General features: G+C 54.0%; 1 long non-coding RNA gene across 1 annotated transcript; it reads right to left on the bottom strand.

Annotated features, from left to right (window-relative positions):
- Positions 1-2,620: 2,620 nt before the first annotated feature.
- LOC115291879 lies at positions 2,621-9,491 on the bottom strand. The gene is made up of 2 exons (XR_003908704.1): positions 9,180-9,491; positions 2,621-3,008 (listed from the first exon to the last, which is right to left on the bottom strand). It is a non-coding gene; the product is annotated as an uncharacterized LOC115291879 (long non-coding RNA).
- Between the last annotated feature and the right edge of the window lie 13,516 nt (positions 9,492-23,007).

The raw sequence follows: 23,007 nt of genomic DNA, 5'->3' as shown, positions 1-23,007 counted from the left end.
GAGCCAGAAGCGGAAGAGAAGCCCAGGAGCGTGATGTCCTTGACACTGTTTGAGCCACAGGAAGGGACCGGCCAACTGCGTCTAGTGCTGCTGACGGGTCCAGCACAATGAGGACCAAGAAATGTCCATTGGATTTAGCAAAATGAAGACACAGATGACGTTGACAAGATGGTTTTGTGAGTGACAGGATGACAGGGGTGCATTCAAAGCAGAATGCAGGAGAGGATTTGGAGACCCAGGTCCAGGCGGCCATCATCAGAGTTTAGCTATAAAGAGAATAGCACTGAGGCCATTCTTCTCAGGGAAGAAGCAGGGTCCAGAGAAGGTATATTTGGGTGGAAGAAATGACAGTGCAGTCCCCTGTCAGGAGAGACGAGAGAGGGAGAGAGAGAGAGAGAGAGAGAGAGAGAGAGAGAGAGAGAGACACTAATGGTGTGGGAGAGAGAAGAGAGAGAGTGGAGCAGCCAGGAGAGTGTGGGAAGGCTCATGCAGGTGGGGGGAGGGGCTGGCTTTGGCCAGCATGGACCGGTCATCCTTCATCCATAGCAACAGGGCAGAGGCAGGGACAGGGGCACCGTGGCAGGCATGGGGTGGGGGGTGGGGTGCGGGGGACCAAAGGCCATGCCCAGCTCCCGATCGCGCTCTCTTCTCAGTGAAAAAGAGAAAAAAGGGTAGGAAGTGGAATTGTAAGCCCAAGAGAGCAAGACCCATGTCTCTTGTCACCAGAGTTTCTCTGGTGCTGGTACAGCACAGGTTCCAAAGGCACTTCCTGGAAGATGAATGACTGACCAATTACATGAATGTTTAACAGGGCCAGTTATCACAGGACCTGGGACCCTTTCCCATGTGGTCTCCAGCCAGACGCCCAGGGCCGTGCAAGGGCACCTGCATTCATAGCATCAAACCCCAAGAGCTGTCTGGGCCACCAGGGGACCCCCGACAAGTCCCTGCTCCTCCCTGTCTCTCTGCTGAGCTGGGAAGGGGTTGGCCTAGGCCTCCTGGCGGAACAGCCAGTTTTATCTCACTGAGGATGAATTTGGCATATCATGCTTGTCTCCATGCCCCACTCTTTTTCTCTTTCCTGATCACCCTCGTGTTGCCACATTTACTGCCAAGACCACCAAGGAGGCGGCCACGGGACCGGTGTTGCCACCTGATTGCACAAGGGGAAGTTCGAAAACCACAGCACATGACCCATTTGCTTTCATAGGCACATTATGATTCAGTGGCTTAACCTAGCTCCAGGGAATGTTTTTTTTCTATTAATATCACTAATATTCTATTAATATTATGAAAAGTTTGAGCTGTTTGGAATTTTTGAGTCCAAGGCAGAGGCGGGAGCTGTGGAGGAGAGGGTCCCGCCTGGCCATCCTACAGGGCCTTTCGAGCGTGGGGGTCTGGGTCCTCAGCCAGGGGCCACACATCCTGGACCCCACCAGTGGGAAGTTCCCTGCCACGCTGCAAGCCACCAGAACCACAGATCCGAGGGAGTCCCAGGGCCCGGCCATGTTCTCTAGCTCAACCCCCTCCAGGGCATAAGCGCCTCCGTGGTCAGCTGGTCAGGGGATCTCCCCCTTCTAGATGAACCATGGATCTAAGAGCAGTTCTGCTGGAGAGGCAGTTGCCCCTAATGGCTGTGTGTCTCCGTCCCTGCTGTCCTCACTTCACACGCTGGATTTCAGTCTGTAGCCCTTAGGGGAGGGTGGAGGAGGGGAGAGCTGAGCCGCTGTCTTACAAACATGTGACAGCCTGGCCTGGTGTTTGCATACTGGGAACACACTTCCTCTCCCCAGCCGCCCCTTGGAAACCCCTGCAGGAAGGTGACAGCCTTTGCCACCAGCAGCTGACAGCCAAGGACAAGGTCTTAAATTCCTTTCCCATCAGGCTCAAGAGGACTCCTGGGGTGAGGGACAGGAATTCAATCATTCAGTCGACAAATATTTGTTAAGAACCTCCCGTGTGCCAGGCTCTGTGAGGAACAAAGCCAATAAAAGTCCACGCCTGAGGGACCCAAGTGCTAGTGAGGGAGGCCAGGGCTCAGGCAAAGCCTCAGTACAGATCGACTCCAGGTTAGTGCTGGGCCTGGGTTCCTCCTGCATCTGCTCAGAGCCCCCAGCGCTGGAACCCGGCAGACCTCCTGCCCCGACAGGGGCCCATTTGCCCCCCTCCCCGCCCGGCCCGAAGCACCGGATCTGCAGAGGACATCAGCGACTCCATCTCCTCGGAGGGGTTCCCCGCCGCAGGCAATCAGCAAGATCAGCACCGGCCACGGTTGGTGGCAAACCCCCGGCCTGCTCTGGGGGGATCTGTGGGGTCAGCTCTCTGCCACCTGCTTCCTGCCTCAGTAGCCACAAGGGAAATACCGCCTTCTGGGGAGATAGAGCCTGTCACCCAGATAAGCCGCTGCCGCCAGGGCCACCCCATCAACAGGAAAACCCACTGGCTGAGCAGCTGCCTCCCTCCTCGCTGTCTCCCCGGACTGTCGAAGCAGCTCGAACACCTGCAGCTCGCAGGGACAGGGTGTGTGCATCCGAGGAAGCTCTCCTTGCTTTTGAAACACCCGCCGGCACCTCAAATCCAGGGCCGCTTCCCAAATACAACATTTTTAGAGAAAAAGAAAACAAACTCAGATCTACCACTGTTCACAAACACCAAACAACTTAGGGCACGTCTTCTCTGTGTCAAGGGCAATCAAAAGAGGCTCCTGACGTCTGTTTCCTTTAAGGAGCCTGATGAGAACATAACACAGGCCCGCAGGCTGGCTCAGGATCAGCGGAGCAGCGGGCCCACTGCCCGTTCCCCCAAGCTGGCGAGGGAGGGGCCGCTTCCCGGGGCAGGGGGTCTCCTGGGGGTGCTGTTGCCTCCACGACCCCTCATCTGTAAGCTACTCAGACGGGTGTTCCCAAACCACTCTGACAAAACTCTTCTTTCAGACTCCATGCATGTAAATTCAGTCCTTGGACAAAACTTGGATGCAGAGAGATCTCCAGGCCTGGCACACGTCACTCCTGCAACAGAATAAACATTTCTGAAGCATGAGAAAAGTCATCAGAGGGGCACCTGGGTGGCTCAGTCATTTAAGCAGCCGACTTTGCCTCCGGTCAGGATCTCGCGGTTCGTGGATTCGAGCCCCTCGTCAGGCTCTGTGCTGACAGCTAACTCAGAGCCTGGAGCCTGCTAAGGATTCCGTATCTCCCTCTCTCTCTGCCTCTCCCCTGCTCACACTCTCTCTCTGTCTCTCAAAAATAAAAATTAAAAAAAAATCATCAGAATACAAAGATAGTTGCCTGAACTGAGTCTTCCAGTGCATACTTAGTTCTAGCTCAAGGGTTTCCAAATAGGGTAGGGCAAGGTGTAGGGGAAAGAGATCATCATGTGTTTAGGGGCTTTTTCAAACCACACACGCCACCCCTGCTCCCGGTTCCGGAGGGTCTGCACATGCCTCAGTGGCTCTCAGACACGAGCAGCATTGGAATCATAGAGGGTTTGGTAAAACACAAACCACTCTGCCCACCCCCAGAGTTTCTGATTTAGTAACTCTGAGGTTGGGGTCAAGAATGTGCATTTCTTTTTTTTTTTTTTAATGTTGATTTTTGAGAGAGCACAAGTAGGGGAGGGGCAAAGAGAGGGAGACAGAGGATCCCAAGTGGGCTCTGCGCGGACAAGCTGCCCGACGTGGGGCTTGAACTCATGAACTGTGAGATCACGACTGAGCCACTCAGGCGCCCCAAGAATGTGCATTTCCAACAAGTACCCTGGTGATGCCGGTGCTGCCTTCCCCGGTCCAGGACCATGCGAAAAGTCCTCCAGGTGTTTTGAGGTAGAAAATGGTGAAGAACAATCGGTTTCAAAAAGAAACCCTTTGCTGCTGTTTGTTGCAAAGGAACAAGATCAAACGCCCCTATCACTTCTCTTGTTGTCGACGCGACTCCACATTAAAACATTGGGCAGCAATGGCTTTGAGATGAGCACATGACCAAGACACTAGCTCCATCAAGGCCAGCGCTCTCCTAATTGCAGACCACAGTCAGGCTGGAAAGTTTCCGGCTGATCAGGGGCTGAAACAAGGCTGGGAATCACAAGCTGTTTATTTTATTTTATTATTTTATTTTATTTATCTTATTTCATTTTATTTTATTTTTAAACGTTTATTTATTATTGAGAGACAGAGCATGAGCATGGGAGGGGCAGAGAGAGGGAGAGACACAGAATTCGAAGAAGGCTCCAGCCTTTGAGCTGTCAGCACAGAGCCTGACAGGGGGTTCGAACTCACAAACCACGAGATCCTGACCTGAGCCAAAGTTAGATGCTTAACCGACTGAGCCACCCAGGCGCCCCACCAGCTGTTTTTTTAGCCGGAGCCTGGACAAAAGAGTAGGGCATGGATTTCATCCCCAAGGAGGCCAGGAAGCTTGGCCTATCCTGCAGCCACGGTCAGGGGCCTCTCAGGGGTCAATCCTCAGGCCGCAGGGGAAAGCAGGGCAGACGCCCCTCACAGACAGCCAGTGGCCTGCAGAGCTGTGGGGGCCTGACAATTGTGTCCAGCTCAGGGGGACTCAGCTCCGTCTAACAAGGAATCCTGCGGATGGGGCAAAGATTCCCTCTCCCAACCCCACTCTGACCAGTTAGTAATGGGAGTGTTTGAGACTTTCACCCACGGGCTGTCACCCTGAATATTCAGAAACTGTCCTGTTGTTCTTCCAAAGAGTTAATGACCTTCGGGCCTTGGCAAGACCCTCTGCTTTGGCTGGTTATCAAAATTACTGACAGAGGAACTGACTCCAGGATGCGGAGTCTTGTGTGTGTAGGCGTGAGTGTTGGGGGTGGGGGAGGTAGGGCAGGGAGAGAAGGGCTTGTGTTCGCATCCACTCACATACATGTGTGGCCACGGTCACCAACAGCAAGCAAAACTTAGTTATTAGCCGTTCAAGCGGATGATTCATCTTCTGCCCACTGTGGTGGGGGAGTGAAGCACAGGGAGGAAAATTGGCCACGTGTGGAGTTAGTGATTCCCTCGAGATAAGCTTTAGGCCTTTGGTAGCTCACCTTTCTTCTTTTTTTTGCCCCAAATCTAACTCAGCATGCCCTTAAGTAGGGAACGCGTGATATACAGGCCAGATGATTTTACCTGCCCTCTTAGAATTTCCCACATTCCAGGGGCGCCTGGGTGGCTCAGTCGGTTAAGCTTCCGACTTTGGCTCAGGTCACGATCTCACTGCTTGTGAGTTCGAGCTCCTCATCGGGCTCTGTGCTGACAGCTCGGAGCCTGGAGCCTGCTTCGGAGTCTGTGTCTCCCCCTCTCTCCTGTGTCTCCTTCCACTACTCTCTCTCTTTCAAAAATAAATACACATTAGAAAAATTAAAAAAAAATTTCCCATACTCCATTGTACCCCAAGACCACATTCCACTTCCCAAAGGAGTCTTAGTGATGTCCTAAATGCTGGCCAAGACACGATGACAGGAAATTTGCATGCATTTGGCATAAGACAGTTGTTGACACACTGGTCCACCGTGTCACCCTCCAGGAGCCCCTCACAAAATGAGAACTCAAAGACAAGATAAACTTTATCTCTCCTAAGGAACCAATCTACTTCCTTTTTTATTTTTTAATTGGCTACTAGGAGCCTCAGAGTTGAATTTAATAATAATTCTAGGAGTTGTATATTACCTTCCCTCCTCCTTCCTTTGATCCTGAAAATAGGACAATTTAAATAACCTTATTGAATGCATGTTCTTTGTTCTAAAGCACCTAGCTTTTTTCGTGTTTTATTTTGGCTAACTTCAAGATATCCATAATCTTAGTGTAAGGCAGAGGTAAATGCAAGATCCTACTCTCAGAGGAGAAAACAGCTGCATATATAATGATTTTCCATAAACAAAAATTCCTGAGAACAATGAAGGGGTCAGAGTGGGGCACAAGCCGAGGAAACAACAATAGTCTTTCACAAGGGGGTAGCCCTTCTCCAGATCACCGTTTTCTGTCAATTCTCCACGGAGCTTGGTGTGTTAGTCGCACGCTGGGCTCTGGAGAAGACGATGGTCTTCCTAAGACTCGTAGGGAAAGGCTGTGCTGCGCTTCGCTGCCACCTTTCCGCCCGGGAGACCTTGTCTAACAAACACCTCTTAGACGCCGACTGTTGTCAGAACCCTGCCCAAGCTCTAGAAGAGGCAGCATCGGGCGGACAAAGAAAGCAACACAGGCCTCTCTCCTCGATGGTTTTCTCTCTCTGGCAGTCACCTGGGTTGATAAACAACTTTGGAAGCAGCTTCCTCAGCAGCATTTCCTGTTGAGCCACCTGGTCTGACCCGGGTAGGTGTCCGAAGGCTCTAGATTCTCCTGTTCTCCCAGGTTTTATAGAAACTTGTCCTGCAACCAGACTGGCATGAGTGGGGCCTGGTCTGGTCCCTCAGGACGCCCGCGCTGCACAGCCCAGGTCACAGCAGGCCGGCCTCGAAAGCCCGCTGCGGACTTCCGGAAGGCGGGGGGCGCCGTACTGTGGAGCCCCGGTTCCCTCCTCCAATCCTCCCCAGCCTGCCTTCCCGGAGCTGCGTGTTGGGAGTTCTGGCACCGGTGGCCACATAAGCGGTGCTGGCTGGCCCCCTTCCTGACTTTTTTTTTTAAATATAAATTTTAAAATGTGACTTCGAGATGAAAGCAAGAATGCCAAAGGAGACCGAGGCTTTCTTGTGTTCAATTACAGCCCTGGGGAGTACCCCACAGAAGGAGCCGCTCAGAGCTCCAGCCAAGATGAAATCTGCTTTTCCAATAAGCACTTCAAACAGTGCAGGAGGGTTTTGGCTGCGCTCAGCACCTGGGAAGCCAACAGTTAATGGGGCTGGGCACAGAGGCCCGGCTCCCTGGTCCGGGGGATCTGAGGTTGCCTTTACCGCCTGCTTTCACTACAACTGAAGTGACAGGCGCTTGTCTGCGTCCCCCAGACGAGCGCACGAACCCCACCTTCGGTCCTCGTTGAACAGATCTTCCAAGATGAAGGATGTCAATACCCCAGTTTGTTACTCTCCATACAGTTTTTCTTCACTATTTTCTCAGGCCAAATTCTTTTATAGTAAGTTCTATGCATGGAACAGGCCACCTTAGAAATGCAGATAATAATATAATAAGGAAACTGAGGGTAGTGGAGATGACTGGTGAGGGGATGGATGGACGATTGGATGGATAGATGGATGGGTGGGCGGACATGGATGGATGGACTGACGGATACACAGACTGGCTGGCGGCAGAGGTGAGCAGCACTGTGACATAAAGAGGGGAGCCTCCAGCAGCTCCATTTCATAAACCTGGAAGTGGAAACTTCTCAGAGTGAATGACCTGACCCAGCTCACCACAATCAAGCCAGACTGGGCCCCGAGTCTCCCAGGTCACGCCCTTCTCATGGCCCCAGCTTGTAGCTTCACTGCACTGGGTGGCCCCACGACGTGACAAAATCAACATCTTGCCCTGCACTGAGACAGGGCTCTCCAGTCCCCGCTCATCGTCAGGGGTGTGTTTTGACTGTTTGGGTTATTAAATCTGAGCCAATTATCAAGTCACACAGGGGATCTTCTTCAGCTACACCCTAAACTCCTAAAGTTACACCTAGATTTGGGCAAATATTTCCTGAACTGTTAGGTCAGAGTCTTTTGCACGGAGAAGCAGCACCAGGGTACAGAGCAGGAATTTCCCAATTTAGGTGTGCATAAGTGACTTGTCAGAATACACATTCCCAGACCCCATTCCTGGAGGCTCTGAGTGAGCAGGTCTACGTAGGTACAGGAAACCCAGACTCAACAGCAAAACACTGATTTCTCAAGTCTTGGTTCAAATGTCACCTTCTCGGTAAAGCCTGTCCTGACCGTTATATTTTGAATCACAGCCATGCACCACCTCCCCGGGCCCCATCCCCACCCCTGCTCCTTCTCCTCACAGCACGATACCTTCTATCACACCGCTGCTATAGACTGCATGTCTGTGTCTCCCCACAAATCCATATGCTGAAGTCCTAACTCCAAATGTGATGGTGTGTGGAGGCAGGGCCTTTGCAAGGTGATCAAGTTGAGATAAGGTTATGAGGGTGGAGCCCCGTGATGGCGTTCGTGCCCTTCTAAGGGGGGAGAGCAGCGCTCTCCCCCTGCCCTCTGAGGACACAGCAAGAAGGCAGCTGTCTGCAGACCAGGAAGGCAGTCCTTCCCAGAACCCCAAATCTGCCTGCACCTTGATTTTAGATGTCGCAGCCTCCAAAACAGTGAGAAATAAGGGCTCTTCAAGCAACCCAGTGTACAGTATTTTGTTACAGCAGCCTGAGCTAAGACAACTATATACCAGACTTGTTTCTTATGCTCATTTTTGGTCTCCCCAGTAATGAAAGTTCCGCGAAGGGAGGACCTGTCTAGTTCACTGCTGAATCCCATGAGCCTGGACCAGTGCCTGGGTCGCTCCTATCTGTTTAACAGAATCCCGAAAACAGGATTCCAATGCAGGGGGCCCACGACATCTCCTGAGAAACCCTGGGCAAGGACGAGCGTGCCCTTTGGTAGTGGCCAGACAAGAGTTTGGATCCCAACTCAATCCACCTCCACGTCACCTCACACAGCGTAAGCCCCTGGAGCATGCGTGCTCTCATCTGTAACTGGAGACAATACCCGGATTTTAGGGTCATAACACAAGGTTCCAGTGAGATACCGGGCTCAGAGCAGTGCTTCATGCATTCCTTCCTTCCTCCTTCCCCCTCTTCTGGGTGGAATTTTGCATTCAATGTCCACTGAGGAGAAAAGGTGCCTGAAGCCTCCCAGGTGGGGGGAAGGGCATTCTGCTTCTCATTAGGTGGAGAGAGGCAGGCAGGAAGAGTTCATGGAGGTCACTGTTGGAGGGAGGCAGTAAGTCATTCCTGCTGACTCCCTCTGCAGCTCAGAGGACTCGTGGTCACCGCCCTCCTTCCCCCACCCCTTCCCACCAGCAGAAGTGAACAAGCGGGTTCTGGGGAAGCAGACAATAAATCACTAGCTGGGACCAGCACCCCCCAAAAGCGGCACCATTCAAGATCCCAGGCAGAGAGAGCTTGTGCTGGAGACAGCAGTGTGGCCACCCTGAGCGGGCATTCCTCGGGAAACAGCCCGGCGCATTTCCCCAGGGCCCTTGGCACGTGTCCCAGACTCTGCCAGCCCCGCCTGGAAGGACTTACTCTGGAGCAGGGCAGAGTTGGAAGAGGTGGGAACGAGGGTTTTCTGATAGTGTTCCTGGAATCGGTGGCGATTTTCTCTGGGTTTTCGTGAAGCAGAGAGGATTTGGAGGGAGGCGTCCAGAAACCAGGAAAGGTCTGTGCATGTGCACACAGATACACTCATTACACACCCCAAAGAGAGGAGAAGAGGCAGCCCCCCCTGGGGTGGGGGCAAGGCCTCTTTCCACATGGGAAACAGGACAGTGGTGGGACACACGACTCAGAGTCCAGAGCCTGTGTCTAAGCACTGGCTCCACCTGCTCAGGGACCTGGGCCAGTCCCCTCCTGCCACACCCAAATTTTTCACCCATATGTCATAGACACAGATCTGTGTGATTCTTTCCCTGCTGATGCCACAGGGGCAGCAGGGACACCAGCCTAGAGGCACCACTGTCCAGATATCCTTGCCCCACCCCCACCCCCACCCCAGACCCATCTGAGATCCAACTCAAGGCTCAGACCCTCAGTTTGAGAGGTGACACTGTAAGGGGCAGGATGTGTACTGACATCCCCCGCCGCTCCCCTGGCCTTCTGTCCCTCTTGAAGGCTGGGGTGCGACAGGCTAAATTCCCCCTGAGTCCTGAAGGGGGAGGCTCTTTCCACCCACACCCCTGCTGGATCTATGACTCAATGTTGCCCCAAGTTCAGGCTAAACCCTGGAATGACATCTGCCTTGACAAGGGGTCACGCCTCTGGATTCAAGGAGACACTAGGATTCTTCAAATTAAACCAAATTGGTTCCCTTTGGATCCCAGCCACTAGCCCTTCAACGCTGTCTTAAAATGTCATACTGGGGATCTAGAAGCTCTGAAGGACTTGCCAGGGGCTTCTGAGGAATTAGCTTGAAGAAGGATCTGCCAAGAACCAGCTGTGTGACCCTGAGCAACTCCCTTCCCCTCTGTGGGCTGGCTGGCTCTCCACCATCTGCCCAGTATTGACACCCTCCACCAACGTCCCTCAATGTCCAAGTAGCCACCTTCCCGTGAAGCTGCAGGGATGCCCTCCCCACGGGCTGGTCACGGTCGGAGGCAGGTGCCGTGGGACTCCAGTGAGAGAAACTAGGAACAGGTGTTTGAAGTCAAGGCCAGAGGCAGAAATGAGTCCTGCTTCCTGCTTCCCAGGATTACCTCTTCCCCTCTTAGAAGGAGCCGTCGAAGACCCCATCCAGACAAGAGGTGTTCTAGCTGTGTTTACCCACGTAGCCTTCCTCCAGATGAGATCTCACACCAGTGAGCCCAAAATACCAAACAGATTTGAGGTAGGGTGGGATGGGGGCTTCGAAGCAGGGTTGAAACAGAACGTTTATGATAAAAGCAACACTGGCCCTGGAGGCTGGAAAAAGCAACTCCGGGGGAGGGAAGAAAGTCTTCAGCCAGAGCCTGCCTGGGCTCTCATCTCCAGAATCAACTCCCACCCCTGTTTAAAGGGATACTTCTCCCTCTCCCTCTCTCTCTCTCTCTCTCTCTCTCTCTCTCTCTCTCTCTCTCTCTATCTCTCTCCACCAACAGCCAGAGCTCGCCCAGCTCCCACCCACCAAGACAGACGACGTTCCTTACAAATAGCACTGCCTTATCTGTCATATGAAACCGTGACAATCTGGCCCATCTATTCCACTCCTGCGCATGAAAACACAGTAGCTTGAAATATCTGATCCACACAGCTCAGATAAGAGAGAAAGGGGAAGAGAGGGCAGCCGGGAAGGAACTGAGCAGAGGAGGGTCAAGGAAAAGAAAACTCGCAAGAAAGGTAAGCGTTGGTTCCTGCAGCCCACCGGGCAAATCCTAGGACTTGGGCCTGGGGGATTTCCTGACAAGGAAGGGAGCTGCTGGGGAAGATGGGGAAGGGCACAGTGTCTCAGTCCCAGTCGTCGGAGGGGCGTGAACAAAGGCTCAGTACCCAGAGTGAGCCCGGGCATCCTTCTCGGAGGAGGCACGCAGTAGGGCTGGCGGCGCAAAGCAACCTGTGTGGTGGGGCCACAAAGGCCGCATCTCCCCAGCGCGGAGCACATCGCTGACGTCAAGCGCAGCGGGGCCACGGCCTGCACTAACTAGGTACAGAAGCAGGGGAGAGGACGGCCTCCGCCAGGAGCCGCTCCCGCGGGTGCCGGCCCCCCAGCTCTGGCCCTGCCCCTGCGGCGGGCGGGGAGGAGTCTAAGCCTCCCGCCACCTCCCAGGCGGTGCGACAGCGCCCTCTAGTGGAAGGCTCAGGGAGCGCATCTAGGAGCATGGAGCCTGACATACATACATTCGAACATGCATCCGCCTCACCTTAGAATCGCTTGGAAACCTTTCAAAAATCCTAGTGCCCAGGAGGCACCACATCCCAATTAAATTAGAACCCCTTGAAGCGGGACCTAGGCGCCAGTATTTTTAAAAACTCTAGGGGGGTGGGTCAGAGGCTAAAGGTAATCACTCTCAGTTTTTGACTCAGGAACTGTATTAAGATATATAGACCAAAATAACTAAATAAAAATTCATGAGGAGGTCCCTGGGTGGTTCAGCCGATTAAGCATCCAACACTTGATCTCCCCTCGGGTCGTGATCTCCCAATTGGTGACTTTGAGCCCCTTGTCCTGGCACTGTTAGCACAGAGCCTGCTTGGAATTCTCTCTCTCCCTCCCTCTCTCTCTGCCCCTCCCCACTCATGCGCTTGCTTGCTCGCTCTCTCTCAAAATAAATAAATAAACTTAAAAAAAAAAGGTGTTTGCTATGAACCACCATGTTCAGAACCAGTTTCCCTAACAGCTCAGATTTGAGGGTTCATCAAAATCATTTGGAGGGGCTGCCTGGGTGGCTCAATTGGTTGAACATCTGACTTCAGCTCAGGTCATGATCTCACAGGTCATGGGTTTGAGCCCCACATCAGGCTCTGTGCTGACAGCTCAGATCCTGGAGCCTGCTTTGGATTCTGTGTCTTCCCCTCTCTCTCTCTGCTGCTTCCCACTCAGGCACTGTCTCTCTCTCTCTCTCTCTCTCTCTCTCAAAAATAAACATTAAAAAAAAAAAAAGAATCACCTGGAGGAACCAGTCATGCACAGATGGCTGGAGATTCTGACCCAAAAGGCCTGCGGCAGGGCCTCATCAGCTCCAGTGAGTTCCAAGGTGAGTCTTGCTGCCATTCTCAGGGCCAAGCTTTTACTCAAAGAGTGGCCTGGGGATCCCAGCCCTGGCATCACCTGGGAGCTTGTTAGAAAAGCAGATCTGAACGCCCCACCTTGGGTCCACTGAATCAGAACACTAGGTGCAGGTGATTCACACGACTTAGAAGTGTGGCTCTAAACACATTGGGTCACACCTCATATGATCAGGCAGGGCTGAGGGCTAGCAAAACCTCTTTACCTTTTCCTCAGTATCTCTGGATCAAAGAGCTGGATAGAATCTTCCAGATCCAATGCTCTTGCATGACCAATGGGGGAAAGTGAGGCCCAAAGAAGGGAAGGAACTTGTCCAGGGTCAGTCATCCTGGGCACCTCAAATTTCATACATGCGTAAACATCCCTGCCTTCTCCCCGAGAGGTGGCGCTTGTGTGTTCTGATCCTCAACCACAAGTCAGGCACCTCATGAACTTGAAGGGGCCTGTGGAGGTCCACGGCTTTTTGTCCTGTCTGCTTGGGGTACACTCAGGGAGTGAGTGGAGACACAGGAAAACTGCAACGGAGCACGGTGGGACAAGGTGACCCAGGAGAGGACAGGGGTGAGATGTGAAGTTCTGCCCAATTTCCTGTTCATGGTGCTTCTCCTGAATTGTCAGGGAAGAGAGATCAGAGGCCTGTCTTTACAGACACCTGTTTTGTAGACAGATCTGCACCGGGCTGAGCAGCCTAAATGGGCTGACTGGCCAGCTCAGGCCAAAGGTCACAGTGCGTTTCCAGCTTTTGATATATTCATGCAGGCAATCTGAGGGGCACACAGAGTCCGGGTGGAGAGACTAGACAAACACACAAATGAATGACAATGAAATAGACATCACAAGACTGGAGGTTTTGATGTCCATGGAGTGTTGGGATGGACAGCATTTGGACCAGAGGGACACTGGGCGTATGCACAGCGTGGGTCGGAGAAATCAGAGAGGGCTTCCTGGAGGTTGTGTGGCCATCACAGCCGGGGCGTGATGGAGCTTGGGTGTGACCCCTAGCCTGTCTGAATTTGGACCTCGAACTTCCAACCGCTCCTCTGCTCTGTCCTGGAAAGGTGGCCTGTCTGGACTCTGTAAACAGGATGTCTGGCCGGAAAAGGTCCGGGTTGAACAGAGAGCGGGGAGCAGGAGGTGGGGCTTGGATGGAAAGTTGATGAGTTTGAGCTTTATCCAGGATCCCACTGGAATCTGAGTGGTGTCCTGGTGGAAGTTCCAGGAAGACTGTCTCTTCAGACCCCAGTATATTGCTGATGCCTACCGTTCCGGCTTTAGGGACTTCACAGGATTATAAAATTTCATTCCCAAAAATCTGGGGGGAGAGCAAACAACCAATCTGTAACTCTTTAGGTAAAAATCGGTGAGTATGTGTTGTGCTCTTGTGGTCTTTGACATTCCCAGCTACCCTGAGCTGTTATCAGCTTCACAGAACACAAAGAAACTGAATTCAAACATTAACTGGGATCTTGAGAATGTCGGTGAAATTGTAAGCCCGGGTGTTAGAGGAGGGCCTGGCTCTCATGGGTTTTGGTAAAACAGGAAAGGGACCTGGGGGCTGGCCCCATCTGCAGGGTGCAGGGGGTTGGGGATCCTGCTAATCCAACCAGCACTTTCCATCCAGCTAACGAACATTGGTTGGGTGCCTCTCTAAGGGCTGGCCGTGGCACGAGGCCCCTGAGGACAGGGAGGGCGGGGAAGAGCATACCGTGTGTGACAGGGACTGGTAAGGAGGCAGCACTGGGGGCCATGGAGGGCAGAGTGGGGGTGATGTGCCTCACCCTAGAGGAGGCAGCCTTGGCTGCAGGTCTTCAAGAATCAATAGATTTTGTAGTCCAGGCAAAGGCAGGTGAACGAGGGGTAGCACCCGCAGTGGGTTTGGGAAGTGACTAACCTGGCGTGGGGCGTCAGGAAGCTGGAAGACAGCTTGCACCAGATTGGGAAGGCTAGCCCTAGAGGGCAGACTCGGCTGGGGAGGTCCTGGGCACTCCATCTGAAGCCCTTGGGCCACTCTTGGGACACTGGGCTGCCAGGGGGGCACATGAGGAGGCCGATGGGGTCTTGCAGGTCAGAAGTGATAGGGGCTTGTCCTGGGCTGCCGCAATGGGGAGGGATGGGCTCAGGAGGCATTCCAGGGACAGCATCTCCTGACTCGTGACTACATCGGATGGAGGGAGGCGAGGAGAATGACTGACACTCTGACCTGGTGTCATCCTCTGAGAAAAGGATGGCTTAGGCAGGGGCCCGGCAGAGGACTGGTCACAGAGCAATGTGAAGGCTGAGAAGCCGACAAGGATGTGTAGGCAGCATGGAGGTGAGCAATGGGACGAAGCCAACCAGTGTCATCCAGGGCAGGAAGGACGGAAAAGGGAGCCAGAACCACCCAGCCCCACACAAACCAAAGCAGGTAGAGTGTGGGCTGAGGCCGAGTGGAGGCAGCCTAGCCCAGGGAATGGGATGGAATAGCCTGGCTTCCCTCCTCGCCCACCCTCCCCCATCACACCTGCCCAGAGATCCAGACACCCGGGAAACGTGTCCCCAGCACAGAAAGCAGACAGAGCGGGCTGGGATTCCGTGTGAACGCAGCAGGCCAGTGCCCAGCACGGGCAGAACAGGCAGGCAGCCGAGGTGAGGACAGACGGGAAACACGGGAAGCGGGAAGTGCCTCCCGGAAAGGACAGCTGGCCTTCCTGAAGACGCAGGCCGGGAGAGCTGGCAGATGTGGATGGGTCGGCCTGGCTCTCTCTGCGGTTTCCCCAGCTGAGGCCGCAGCTGACTCACAGCTGAGTCACGGCTGTCACAGAGCTGAGCCTCTCGGGAAGGGGGGGTGGGCGGGCAAGGTGCTGTCAGGTGGCTCCGTGACATCAGGGAAACCGGGCACACGGCCTCCACCAGTCCTGACAGCCACTAGCCACATAACTTGGGGCAAGTGAACGGTGCCTTCTGGGCCTCGGTTTCGCACCTGTGAAGCAAAGAGTGTACCTTGTGAACAGTGAGGCTTTAGCTACTGCAGGAAGACCAAGGGTGCCAGGCAGATGCCAGGCCAGGCCAGGGCTCAGTGATGCCATGGAGGCGCTGGGGACAGGGGCGGGGCTGGCCCTGACACACTCCTGGGGCCTCCTGGGATTCCCGACACCCACAGAGAGGCCAGTGCCAATGGCCTGCTGCTGACTGCTGGGCTCGAAGGCTAGTTTCTGGTGAGTCTGAGCCACCGGCCACGCCTATAGCTTCTCTGTGATGACGAGCCACCGTATTCCAAATGACTGAGAAGGCAGAGTGGCAGGTGAGGCCCCAAGGAGGGACGGCCTGTCTCGTTCCTGTGAGGCCTGGGACCCCGTCACTGACAGCAGGGAGACAAGCACTCAAAGAGTAAGTGCCCTGATGGGTGTGCAGGCGGGTGGGGGAGGGGCAGGGACGGGCGTGAGAGCGGAGACACGGGACGCCGGCCCTTGGCCACGGAGCGGGCTCATGGACAGACAGGCTGTGACCGTTGGTGCTCTCACTTGACGAGGTAAACCTGCGCTTTTTGCTTTGTTCTGTGCTGCTGGACAATGAACCTAAGTGTGGAAATGCTGACCCAGAATGTAACGAGCGCTCACCTTCACAGGCGGCACACAGACGGGGATGACCGAGCTTGCTCACAGCGAGGCCTGGTCCTCCCCGAAGGCCGCCCTCGGGAGCCCTGCCCGAGCCCTGCCCGAGCCCCACCATGTCATCCCAGCGCAGCGCGAGGCGTGGTGTCCCCACAGCCCGCCACTCTCCCTGGATGGCCGGGGACTGGGGGAGCGCATAGAACCCTGCACGGGGGCAGCAGGCGGTGGCCCCAAGACATGTCCCCCACATAAAGTTCAAACTCTCCCTTTCCTGATACAGTGGGGGGTGAGTTCTTCACCCCCTGCCCTTCACACCCCCTCCCAGCCACTGGCGAGCTTGGGGCCCATGCTGGTTTGGAGAATGCAGGGCGGAAAGGGATCTTTGAGGTCCTCTTGGGTTGGAGGCTTCGCCCCGGTCCCTGAAATGGTGAACAGGGTCCCGTGTGCCTCTTCCCGAGAGAGGGTCACGCGCTCCAGGTTAAGCCCCCAGCTCCGCAGCCTCACTCCCTGCCGGCCCCGTCTCTCATGAGGGGCTTCCCCACCACAGAACTGCTCGTAGTTCTCAAGTCTCCATGCTACGTCAAGATCCTGGTGCCTAGTGGTGCTGCCTCTCCACCTAGAGCCCATCTCCCCTCACTTCTGGCCGCAGCTTAGCGTCCCCAGTCTTCAAGACTCAGTGCACGCGTCTACCCGTCCCCCCGCCCCTTACAGCATGGCACATGGTATTTTCCAAGATGGCCACTCCCACAGGACCTCCTGACCACATACTGACATTGCTCCCAGGGAGAGGCAGGTCTCGTGCCCTCCCTTGGGTCTGGGTCTGTCTGGTGAGAGCTCCGACCAGTCACGTGTAGGGGAGTAAGGCCTTGTGACTTCCAAGGCCAGGTCAGAAAGGGTCAGCACACCCACCTGGTTCTCACTTGTGTTCATGTTCATTCTCTGACTCTCTCTCTCTCTCTCTCTCTCTCTCTCTCTCTCAGCACCTGCCCTTGGACCCCAGGCATCGTACTCAGGAGGCCCAGGGCCAACAGCGAGTGGGTACGCTTTCAGGCCATCCCATGACGGCGTGGAGACAAAGTGTCCCCGCCATGCCTGTCTGCACCCTGACCTACAGACACCCAGGGAGCTAGTGAAGGATTCCTGTCGCTTAAAGCCTCTATGCTGTAGGGTGACGTGCTGTGCAGCAACTGACAAAACTGCTTCTCTGATGCCTGGCTTCTCTCTGCCAGCACACTTTATCCATAAGCGGTAACTGTCAGCTGACCGCTCTGGCTTGTGAGGACCCCGCTCCGGGGCCTAGACCACCTGCCATCCTCACATCCCGGGCCTGCCTCCCTCCTGGGCCTCCAGCGGCACTCAGCAAACCTCTATCCAATGACCCGAGAACTAGGAGGGAGATGATTAGTTGTATCAAAAATGAACTCCTAGCTGCTAGAAGTACTTGAGCTACTGCTCTATAAACATGGCAGATATGTGCTTTTTGTTCTTTTTTTTTTCTAAGTTTTTATTTATTAATTTTGAGAGAGACAGAGAGCAGAGAAGGGGATGAGAGAGAGGGAGAGGCAGAACCTCAAGCAGGCTCTGAACTGTCAGTGCAGAGCCCAACGCGGGGCTCAAATTCACAAACTGTGATACCATGACCTGAGCCGAGATCTAGAGTCGGATGCTTAACTGACTGGTCGCTCAGGTGCCCCAGGAGATATGTGGTTTTTTTTTTTTTTAAACAAATGAAGTATCAGAAAGAATATATTCATTTAAACCTTAAAGGTTGAAAGGCGTCATGAACTGGTCACATGAGCCGCGGCCTCCTACGGGCCTTGTGACATTCATCTGTGGAGTAAATGGATGAAAGGACACAGAGGGACCAATGGCCATGCTGTCCCTCCAGCCTAAATGACCTCATGGAAACACCAACTTGTGTTTACTGCTCCCTGGACTCCAGAGCATCCTTCTCATGGAGCCTCACTTTGCCCCTCCACCTGCTGCCCTGGGACTCTGTAAGACCCCCACAGAGAGAGGCCCCCACTCCCCGAGGCTGTACCCCACAGGGAGCCCCCTGAACACAGAGCCCCACTCTGCAGCCACAGACCAGACCGTTCTCTGCCCTTGGACCTGCCCTGCCTCCCCAGGAAGGCCCTCCACGCCGAGCCAGCCTACAATGACGCGGACCTCGGCAGGAACGTTTTACGGTGTGGGCAGGATTTTCTCCTGCCCCGTTCCACCCGGTGGCCACACGGCCATTGGGGCGGACTCCACAGGAACCACATGGCCATTTTATAAAGGGAACAGGTCACACTAGCACTCCAGCCCCGACTTCTTCCCAGCACACCTGGCCCGTTCTGCCCACTGTCAGTCGGGCTACTACTAAACCACCGTGCTGCCCTGGGTGGCTGAATCAGCCACAGGCGCCTGACCACTTTTGCCCTGCAGCCAGTTAAGGACAGGAAAACAAGCTCAGGTCAATAAAATAGGATGAGACTAGTCCTCCTGTTACCAAAAGACACACACATATGCGAGCGCGCGCAGAGCAAAACCAAACAAACCAAGATGACAAACACACACAAAAACAAGAACTGTGTTTGGGTGACTTACTATTTGGGGCTGTTTGCGCTGCCTTTCCCTGTTCCAAGGGTAGGAATCCATTTAGCTGTGCCCGGTCTATTTCACAAATGTCTGCTTCTATAAATATTTAGGGGGTACAGGCATGTGTCCCACACGCACACACACCTACCTCTGGATAAAGAGGTCTCCGGGTTAGGATGCGTTCTGGAATCCTTCCTCCCACACCTACCGGGTCCGGTCACTGTCTTTGAGGCTGACATTCCTCAAGTTGAGGGATGAGCGGGCAGAAGGCTGCAGGCCATGCCCCAGCCCAGGTCAGGTTACCGGGAGCTGCCAACCCAGTTTCTGACACCCTAGCAAGGCCATAAATAATCACAGTGAAACTGCAGCAGGCGGCCCGGGGCACCCCTGTAATGCATGGCCATCCATCAATCTCCCCTAATGACTGCTTGGCATTCAGGCTTCCGCCTCCACCCGACCCCGGCCCCCAGCATTCTTGGGGGCGGTGCGCAGCGTCCCTTCCCAGGCACAGCCTGGGTCAGCTGGGAACACACCACTTTGAGCCATCCCCAGGCCTGCCAATATACTTTATGGATGCTGGAGATAGACAGGAGACTCCTCATTGTTCAAAACGCCACCCCTTCCAGGATGGGCTCCAGAAAGCAGACCCAGAGCCCCGTCCACATGGTGGATCTGGTCATGGTGGATCCTAAACCACAAATGACCCGACACGGCAGCCACAGCTACCCCGCTCCGTACTACAGCGACTCGCTCCATGCAGAAGGCGGCCTTTGCGTGCCCCGCTATGTGGGTGGGCAAAAGCCAGAAGATATTGGAGCTCAACTGTTTATTCTCCTTTTGTCCTGGTCTCAAGTGGCAATTACCTTTCAGTCTTTTATTCGTACCTTTCGTTCTTAAACCTGGTTTGTGTCAAATATCTCAACACCCTAGAAATACCCACCTAAAATCCCATCCCCTGCCCTACTTTCTCTCTGTCTTTCTCTCTCCCTCTGCTGAGTTCTTATGAGTGAATTTACATGAGTAAAATGCTTATGTGACTCTACCCTGGCTGTCTATCATCAGCCTCATCGAATTTTAATCGTATGCCTCTAGAAAAACTAAGATGGCATGATTGCTAAAATGTGTACCCTTTGTCAGGGCATATGGGCCCTCAGTGACCACCCCACTTGTCAGTGTAGAAGGGGAAGTCTTACAGGGTCTAACCCCCTCACTTATATATATGGGAAACCAAGACTCTTATTATTTTTTAATGTGTATTTATTTTTGAGAGAGAGAGAGAGAGAGAGAGAGAGAGGGGGAGAGGGGGAGAGAGAATGAGTAGAGCAGGAGCAGAGAGAGGGAGACACAGAATCTGAAGACAGGCTCTAGGGTCTGAGCTGTCAGCACAGAGCTCAACGCAGGGCTCGAACCTATAAACCATGAAATCATGACCTGAGCCGAAGTCAGGCCCTTAACTGACTGAGCCACCCAGGTGCCCCAAGATTCTTAAAGTTACAGGGTTGGATAGAGGACTCCTGTCTCCTAGGGTCTAGTGCATTTGGGGACAGGACTAGCCAGGATCAGTTCTTCCCAGGATTCCTGGTAAAGCCACACCCCACATGGGGCTCAGAGTAAGCCTAACTGCAGGGGGCATAGGCAGTGCTCTGGCAGATCCCCAGGGCCCCTTTCTCTTGTTCTGCATGCTCTTCCTCAGCCTCTGGGTATTATTTTCACTCCTACTCGGGCTCCTGTGCCTCTTCAGACAGCTGTCCCCAGGCTGCTAGGGCTGCTTTCCGTCCTGGGGAGGAGTCAGGATGTGGGACTTGTCCTTAGCAGTGGCTGACTGACGAGGGGTATAAAGCCCAGCTCCTCACCATGAATTGGGACAAGTTGAGAAACAATTTACACTCCAGAGCTTTCCTGCTGGGTTGGGCGGGCCAGTTTCCCACCTGAAATCACAGGCTGTGTGGCTTCCTGTCTTCCTCTCCCATCCCCTCATCAGTTTCTCCTGGGATCACTTCCTTTTAAGGAATCACCAGGGCACCAGGGTGACTCAGTTGGCTAAGGGTCCAACTCTTGATTGCAGCTTAGGTCATGGTCTCACAGTTCGTGGGATCAAGCTCTGTGTCCGGCTCAGCCTGCTGAGCCTGCCGCGGATTCTCTCTCTCTCCCTCTCTCTCTGCCCCTCCCCAGTTCCGGCTCTTGCTCACACACTCCTCCTCTCTTAAAATAAACAAAATAAACTTTCAAAAAAGGGAAAAAATCACCTGCATCTGGACCCTCATCTCAACGTCTACTACTAGGGAGCCGACTTAAGACACCAGGAAACATTTGTGGAGTGAATGAAGGGATGCACCCTAATACCAGCGGGGGAGAGGGGTAGATAAAACATAAAGTGTGGCTGGGGGAAATGTCACATTTGGGCCAACAGCCCTGGCCCAAAGATGGTGTGCGGAGGGCTGAAAGCAGGATTAATGAGAAGCGCCCAGTTGCCTGCACTAACACAGCTCACGTTGGTGCCGCATGCACAGCACCCCCGCGAATATGCCCTTGTCCAAGCACGGGCTCTTCCAACACCCCCAGGGACGCTGCGTGAGCCCAGAGCTGCCTTGCATCGCCATTCTACGTTGGCTCATCTGGATAACTGGGTACTCACGCTGTTGATGAATACAGCCTCTAACGTTTACACTGCTTGGAGTTCACAGCCGCTGCTGTAGACAGAGGGCCCTTCTAGCAGGTGCCTTCGCCCCGCCCACTTTCAGCGGCAGCTTGGGCTCGCGGGAGCTGCTCGCTTCAAACCCGGCTGTTACTGCCTCCCTGCCCCTTGGCCTTCCCCAGGCCCACTTCCAGAAGTGGGGATGAAGGGAAGTTGGGATTAGGAGCAGGGCGGGTAAGGGCAGCTTCGGGACACTCTGGACTGGGAAGTTCTGGACGCTTCTCGGATAGTCGTTAGGGAATTGAGCCCCGGGGGCCGAGGCAGTTTCATAGAACAGCCTTGTGTGGTTTGTGTGGTTTGTCTGTCTCCTGATGCTGCTCCCTGGGATTCCCTCCCAATCAAACTGTACCCGCATCCTTGCCCCAAGCTCTGCTTTCATGAGCAGCAAACCAAAACCACATCTTCATAATGTCCACTTTTCCCAGGCAGCTCAGGGTCAGGGTCCTCTGCCTCAGCTCGTTGTTGACCCCCAGCTCCTTGCTGGAGACATGCATTGCCCAAGGAGCTGGGGAGGTACCTTCCGAGGAACAGCCCAGGGTGCTGTTTTGGGGAGTTTGGGGCCTGGTTTTTGCCCTGTTTCCATCTCTTTTTTTGTTGCTAGCGAGTCTCCGGCAGGACCTCCACCCTCCTCCCAATTTGTGATTTTTGCCTTTAATCTACCACAGTCTGGAAGCCATATGACCCAACTTGATAGATTTGTGTCTCACATAAAAGTGATCAGACTCTGAATGGAGGAATGTTCCTTTGAGCAATGCATGAGCTTTCATCTAAGGCATCGGAAACTTATTTTCGCTGCTCGGGAGATGTTTTTATTTTTTCCTGGTTTGGGGCTCTAACTTGGAGAGTGTAGAAGCTGGGTAGTGAAATGTTGCATGAATGACTTCTTCTATTTCAATTTAAATACGGGACGTGTTTGTGGGCAAATGCAGTGGGTCTCATAATACTTATCGCAAAGGCCCCCAAGGCTTTTGGCTTGCCATTTATTAGGAGACGCCAATGTCACAGATCCAATTTTCAAAACTCTAGGAGACTTCACAAGTTTGCCAGCTTCGCAGATGTCAAAACAACATCATACACAAAGAGGAGTGGCTGATACACAGATTTGAGAACAAAAATGAATTCAGGCCAGGGACTGAATACAAATCTCCCCGTCTAGTCTCCAGCTCTAAGTCAGAGGCCCCTTTTCCTCTCCTGAGAAGTCACATGCCCGCTCTCACGGGCAGGAAGAGAGATGTGCACATCATTTGTGACCGAGGAGTCTAGCTGTCCCCACAAGGCTGGGAGTTTAGACTCGGGCTGGGCCCTGCCCCGGGTCCCCAGCATCCCCCAGGCCAGGAGAGCAGACCTGGGAGACCAGGGGCAGGAGGTGGGACCCTCCACACACACGTCTGAAAGGGACATGTGTGCTCAAAGCTTTTGCCGCTGGTTACCAGGTGACGATTCCGAGGCTCGGACGGAGGAAGGGACTTGCCCACAGTCATGGAGCAATGTTGAGGCAGAGATGATGCCACAAATCAGATTCCCTAATCTTTTCTCTCCCTCCCAACCCAACTTCAAGCTCTGGTCCCAGGTACAAAGCCTCTCTGGTAAAGTGGAAGTGAGCGGCGCTCTCACTCGGGAAGGGAAGGGGAACCGCGGCGGGGACCCAGGACCTCCCCCTCATAAGGAAACACGTGCCGGGCAATAAGCCAAGTCAGTAAGGGCTGGGATGCTTCATTTGATGTGTCAACTTGACTGGGCTTCAGAATGTCCAGAGAGCCGGTAAAACATTACTTCTGGGCGTGTCTG

The sequence above is a fragment of the Suricata suricatta genome, chromosome 5, assembly GCF_006229205.1.
Source record: "Suricata suricatta isolate VVHF042 chromosome 5, meerkat_22Aug2017_6uvM2_HiC, whole genome shotgun sequence".
NCBI lineage: Eukaryota > Metazoa > Chordata > Mammalia > Carnivora > Herpestidae > Suricata > Suricata suricatta.
This window is presented reverse-complemented; position numbering and strand designations above follow the sequence as displayed.